We start from the raw sequence: 7,050 nt of genomic DNA, 5'->3' as shown, positions 1-7,050 counted from the left end.
TGCATCTCCTCTCCCTCATATCAGGGAGATCATATGATAATTGTCTTTCTCCGATTGACTTATTTCGCTAAGCATGATACCCTTTAGTGCCATCCACGTCGTCGCAAATGGCAAGATTTCATTTCTTTTGATGGCTGCATAGTATTCCATTGTGTATATATACCACCTCTTCTTTATCCATTCATCTGTTGATGGACATCTAGGTTCTTTCCATAGTTTGGCTATTGTAGACATTGCTGCTATAAACATCCGGGTGCACGTGCCCCTTCGGATCACTATGTTTGTATCTTTAGGGTAAATACCCAGCAGTGCAATTGCTGGGTCATAGGGTAGTTCTATTTTCAACATTTTGAGGAACCTCCAGGCTGTTTTCCAGAGTGGTTGCACCAGCTTGCATTCCCACCAACAGTGTAGGAGGGTTCCCCTTTCTCCGCATCCTCGCCAGCATCTGTCATTTCCTGACTTGTTAATTTTAGCCATTCTGACTGGTGTGAGGTGATATCTCATTATGGTTTTGATTTGTATTTCCCTGATGCCGAGTGATGTGGAGCACTTTTTCATGTGTCTGTTGGCCATCTGGATGTCTTCTTTGCAGAAATGTCTGTTCATGTCCTCTGCCCATTTCTTGATTGGATTATTTGTTCTTTGGGTGTTGAGTTTGCTAAGTTCTTTATAGATTTTGGACACTAGCCCTTTATCTGATATGTCATTAGCAAATATCTTCTCCCATTCTGTCAGTTGTCTTTTGGTTTTGTTCACTGTTTCCTTTGCTGTGAAAAAGCTTTTGATCTGATAAAATCCCAATAGTTCATTTTTGCCCTTGCTTCCCTTGCCTTTGGTGATGTTCCTAGGAAGATGTTGCTGCGGCTGAGGTCGAAGAGGTTGCTTCCTGTGTTCTTCTCAATGATTTTGATGGATTCCTTTCTCACATTGAGATCCTTCATCCATTTTGAGTCTATTTTCATGTGTGGTGTAAGGAAATGGTCCAGTTTCATTTTTATGCATGTGGCTGTCCAATTTTCCCAACACCATTTATTGAAGAGGCTGTCTTTTTTCCATTGGATATTCTTTCCTGCTTTGTCGAAGATTAGTTGGCCATAGAGTTGAGGGTCTATTTCTGGGCTCTCTATTCTGTTCCATTGATCTATGTGTCTGTTTTTGTGCCAGTACCATGCTGTCTTGATGATGACAGCTTTGTAATAGAGCTTGAAGTCCAGAATTGTGATGCCGCCAACTTTGGCTTTCTTTTTCAATATTGCTTTGGCTATTCGAGGTCTTTTCTGGTTCCATATAAATTGTAGGATTATTTGTTCCATTTCTTTGAAAAAAAAAAAAGGATGGTACTTTGATAGGAATTGCATTAAATGTGTAGATTGCTTTAGGTAGCATAGACATTTTCACAATATTTATTCTTCCAATCCAGGAGCATGGAACATTTTTCCATTTCTTTGTGTCTTCCTCAATTTCTTTCATGAGTACTTTATAGTTTTCTGAGTATAGATTCTTAGTCTCTTTGGTTAGGTTTATTCCTAGGTATCTTATTGTTTTGAGTGCAATTGTAAATGGGATGGAATCCTTAATTTCTCTTTCTTCTGTCTTGTTGTTGGTGTAGAGAAATGCATCTGATTTCTGTGCATTGATTTTATATCCTGACACTCTACTGAATTCCTGTACAAGTTCTAGCAGTTTTGGAGTGGAGTCTTTTGGGTTTTCCACATAGAGTATCATATCATCTGCGAAGAGTGATAGTTTGACTTCTTCTTTGCCGATTTGGATGCCTTTAATTTCCTTTTGTTGTCTGATTGCTGAGGCTAGGACTTCTAGTACTATGTTGAATAGCAGTGGTGATAACGGACATCCCTGCCATGTTCCTGACCTTAGCGGAAAAGCTTTCAGTTTTTCTCCATTGAGAATGATATTTGCTGTGGGTTTTTCATAGATGGCTTTGATAATATTGAGGTATGTGCCTTCTATCCCTACACTTTGAAGAGTTTTGATCAGGAAGGGATGCTGTACTTTGTCAAATGCTTTTTCAGCATCTATGGAGAGTATCATATGGTTTTTGTTATTTCTTTTATTAATGTGTTGTATCACATTGATTGATTTGTGGATATTGAACCAACCTTGCAGCCCTGGAATAAATCCCACTTGGTCGTGGTGAATAATCCTTTTAATGTACTGTTGAATCCTATTGGCTAGTATTTTGGCGAGAATTTTTGCATCTGTGTTCATTTGGATATCGGTCTGTAGTTCTCTTTTTTGATGGGATCCTTGTCTGGTTTTGGGATCAAGATGATGCTGGCCTCATAACATGAGTTTGGAAGTTTTCCTTCCATTTCTATTTTTTGGAACAGTTTCAGGAGTTTAGGAATTAGTTCTTCTTTAAATGTTTGGTAGAATTCCCCCGGGAAGCCATCTGGCCCTGGGCTTTTGTTTGTTTGGAGATTTTTGATGACTGTTTCAATCTCCTTACTGGTTATGGGTCTGTTCAGGCTTTCTATTTCTTCCTGGTTCAGTTGTGGTAGTTTATATGTCTGTAGGAATGCATCCATTTCTTCCAGGTTGTCAAATTTGTTGGCGTAGAATTGCTCATAGTATGTTCTTATAATTGTCTGTATTTCTTTGGTGTTCGTTGTGATCTCTCCTCTTTCATTCATGATTTTATTTATTTGGGTCCTTTCTCTTTTCTTTTTGATAAGTCTGGCCAGGGGTTTATCGATCTTATTAATTCTTTCAAAGAACCAGCTCCTAGTTTCGTTGATTTGTTCTATTGTTTTTTTGGTTTCTATTTCATTGATTTCTGCTCTGATCTTTATGATTTCTCTTCTCCTGCTGGGTTTAGGGTTTCTTTCTTGTTTTTTCTCCAGCTCTTTTATGTGTAGGGTTAGGTTGTGTACCTGAGACCTTTCTTGTTTCTTGAGAAAGACTTGTACCGCTATATATTTTCCTCTCAGGACTGCCTTTGTTGTGTCCCACAGATTCTGAACCATTGTGTTTTCATTATCATTTGTTTCCATGAATTTTTTCAATTCTTCTTTAATTTCCTGGTTGACCCATTCATTCTTTAGAAGGATGCTGTTTAGTCTCCATGTATTTGGGTTCTTTCCAAATTTCCTCTTGTGATTGAGTTCTAGCTTCAGAACATTGTGGTCTGAAAATATGCAGGGAATGATCCCAATCTTTTGATTCCGGTTGAGACTTGATTTAGGACCAAGAATGTGATCTATTCTGGAGAATGTTCCATGTGCACTAGAGAAGAATGGGCATTCTGTTGCTTTGGGATGGAATGTTCTGAATATATCTGTGATGTCCTTCTGGTCCAGTGTGTCATTTAAGGCCTTTATTTCCTTTTTGATCTTTTGCTTGGATGATCTGTCCATTTCAGTGAGAGGAGTGTTAAAGTCCCCTATTATTGTGTTATTGTTGATGTGTTTCTTTGATTTTGTTATTAATTGGTTTATATAGTTGGCTGCTCCCACATTAGGGACATAGATATTTAAAATTGTTAGATCTTCTTGTAGGACAGACACTTTGAGTATAATATAGTGTCCTTCCTCATTTCTTATTATAGCCTTTGGCTTAAAATCTAATTGATCTGATATAAGGATTGCCACCCCAGCTTTCTTTTGATGTCCATTAGCGTGGTAAATTGTTCTCCACATCCTCACTTTAAATCTGGAAGTGTCTTTGGGTTTAAAATGAGTTTCTTGTAGATAGCATAAGGTTGGGTTTTTTTTTTTTATCCATATTGATACCGTGTGTCTTTTGATTGGGGGCATTTAGCCCATTTACACTCAGGGTAACTGAGTGTAATCGAGAGATATGAATTTAGTGCCATTGTATTGCCTGTAAGGTGACTGTTACTGTGTATTGTCTCTGTTCCTTTGTAATCTACTACTTTTAGGGTTTCTCTTTGCTTAGAGGACTGCTTTCAATATTTCCTGTAGAGCTGTTTGGTGTTTGCAGATTCATTCAGTTTTTGTTTGTCCTGGAAGCTTTTTATCTCTCCTTCTATTTTCAATGATAGTCTAGCTGGATATAGTATTCTTGGCTGCATGTTTTTCTTGTTTAGTGCTCTGAATATATCGTGCCAGTTCTTTCTGGCCTGGTAGGTCTCTGTGGATAAGTCTGCTGCCAATCTAATATTTTTACCATTGTACGTTACAGACTTCTTTTCCCAGACTGCTTTCAGGATTTTCTCTTTGTCACTAAGACTTGTAAATTTTACTATTAGATGATGGGGTGTGGACCTATTCTTATTGATTTTGAGGGGGTTTCTCTACACCTCCTGGATTTTGATGTTTGTTTTCTTTGCCATATTAGGGAAATTATCTACAATAATTCCCTCCAATATACCTTCTGCGCCCTTCTCTCTTTCTTCTTCTTCTGGAATCCCAATTATTCTAATGTTGTTTCATCTTACAGTATCACTTATCTCTCGAATTCTCCCCTCGTGGCCCAGTAGTTGTCTCTCTTTTGCTCAGCTTCTTTAATCTCTGTCATTTGGTCTTCTATATCACTAATTCGCTCTTCTGCCTCATTTATCCTAGCAGTAAGAGCCTCCATTTTTTATTGCACCTCATTAATAGCTTTTTAAATTTCAACTCGGTTAGATTTTCATTCTTTTATTTCTCCAGAAAGCATTTTTATTTCTCTGGAAATGGTTTCTATAATATCTTCCATGCCTTTTTTGAGCCTGGCTAGCACCTTGAGAATCTTCATTCTGAACTCTAGATCTGACATATTACTAATGTTTGTATTGCTTAGGTCCCTAGCCTTTGGTACTGCCTCTTGTTCTTTTTTTTTTTTTTATGGTGAGATTTTCCACCTTGTCATTTTATCCAGATAAGAATATATGAAGGAGCGAATAAAAGACTAAAAGGGTAGCAAAGACCCTAGGAAAATGTTCTTTAACCAAATCAGAGGAGACCCCAAATCATGGTGTGGAGAAATGGGCTGAAGAGAAGTTCAGAAAAAAAAAAAGAAAACAAATAAAGAAAAATACAAAGAAGAAGAAAATACAAAGAAATACAAAGAAGAAATATATATAAATATATAATATATATATATAATATAAATATATAAAGAAATACAAGAAGAAATATATATATATGTGTATATATATATACACATATATATATATATGTGTATATATATATATTAGACTGGTGAATAGAACAGGGTCACCCACTTAATTTTGGGAGTATTTTGGTCTGTTAGAAGAAACTACCTCCCAAACTTTTAAAGAATGAAGAACATATATATGGGCAACAATGAAGGAATGGAATATGACTATAAATATGAAAAAAAATTTTAATTTCTAAAAAAGGAGTTGGTAAGATAAGTTGGTTGGGAGAATAAAGAAAAAGAAAGTGGAGAGAATTTGCTCAGGCTGAAGACTAGAACAAACCTGGTGCTACATTTAGGGTGTTTTTTGATATATTAGAAGAAGTTGTACCCCAAATTTTTTAAAGAAAATACCCTATGTGTATACAGAAAGTTAGATACAATGAAGGATAAAATATGAGTATAATAATGAAGGTTCAAAAAGATTTTTTTTAATGAAAGATATTGTTAAGATAAACTATTGGAAGGGGAGGTGAACAATGAGAGACTATGGACTCTGAAAAACAATCTGAAGGGTTTGAAGAGGTTGGGGGTGGGAGGTTGGGGGAACCATGTGGTGGGTATCAGAGAGGGCACGGACTGCATGGAGCACTGGGTGTGGTACAAAAACAATGAATACTGTTATGCTGAAAATAAATTAAAAAAAATGAAAAAAATGAAAAAAATATAAAAGCTCTTCTCTCTGAAAAAAAAAAAAAAAAGAAATAGACGACTAAAAAAAAAAAAGAAAATCTGACATCATTCCCTCTGAGATTAGGAACACGAGAAGGATGCCCACTCTAGCCACTGCTGTTCACCATAGTACTAGAATGCTTTGCAAAATCAATGAGACAACAAAAAATAAATAAATGGTATTCAAATTGAAAAAAAAAGTTAAAAGTGGAAAGGGTAAAAGTTAAAAAAATAGCAGAACAAGAAAAAATAAAATTAAAAAGAATTAATTAACTTTGCAATACTAAAGAGTCATGGGGAGAAAGCCATGAATTCCATGATTTGCTTTCTCCTCCTCTGGAATTCCGCTGTTCTCCTTGGTAAGTGAACTTGGTCTTGGCTGGATTTCTTGTTGATCTTCTAGGAGAGAGGTCTGTTGTAGTGATATTCAAGTGTCTTTTCCCAAGGCGGAGTTGCACCGCCCTTACCAGGACCCAGGCTAAGTAATCCACTCAGGATCATTTTCGGGAGCTTTTATTCACTGAACACTTTCTGTAGAGTTCTGGAGGAAGGGAATGAAAAAGGCAGCCTCCCAATCTCTAGCCTGGAGGAGACAACAGCTCAAGGCCCCACTCCTCAGTGCACCCTCAGAGAAAAGCGCTCAATCACTCCTGTCTCCCTGGCCTCTGGCCACCCTCCGGGCTCACCCAGCCTGTGACCAAGTGTCTCCTTCTCTGGCACACAGCTCCGCCTAGAGTCTCTGAACCCTGCAGACTCCTGAGCTCTTCTAGGGGGTCTCCCTGGATCTTTTGGGGTCCTCACTCACAGAGCAGTGGCCTGTGCCACAGATTACAGTTCAAGGTAACCTCGAGTTGAGAGCTCACTCCTTGGCTCTGTCTCTGTAGCCGGCTTCCCTGCTCTAATACCTGTGAGCTCTGCGACACTCAGACACCCCCAATCCTGTGACCCCGTGGGACCTGAGGCCACACTGTCCCTGTGTGGGCTTCACCCCGATTTACCCTCTGGAGTGGTGTCCCTCAGTGGAGCAGACTTTTAAATGTTCTTATTTTGTGCTCCGTTGCTTCGCCGCTTGCCAGGGGCCAGCCCCTCCCCCTGCCATCTATCTTCCCATCGCTTTGGATTCACTTCTCTGTCAGTCCTACCTTTCAGAAAGTGGTCGGTTTTCTGTTTCTAGAATTGTTGCTCTTCTTCTCTTTGATATCCTGTTGGATTTGTAGTGGTTCAGAATGGTTTGATAAGCTATCTAGCTGA

This window comes from Lutra lutra, chromosome 8 (assembly GCF_902655055.1).
Source record: "Lutra lutra chromosome 8, mLutLut1.2, whole genome shotgun sequence".
Taxonomy (NCBI): domain Eukaryota; kingdom Metazoa; phylum Chordata; class Mammalia; order Carnivora; family Mustelidae; genus Lutra; species Lutra lutra.
Note: the sequence above shows the minus strand (reverse complement) of the source record.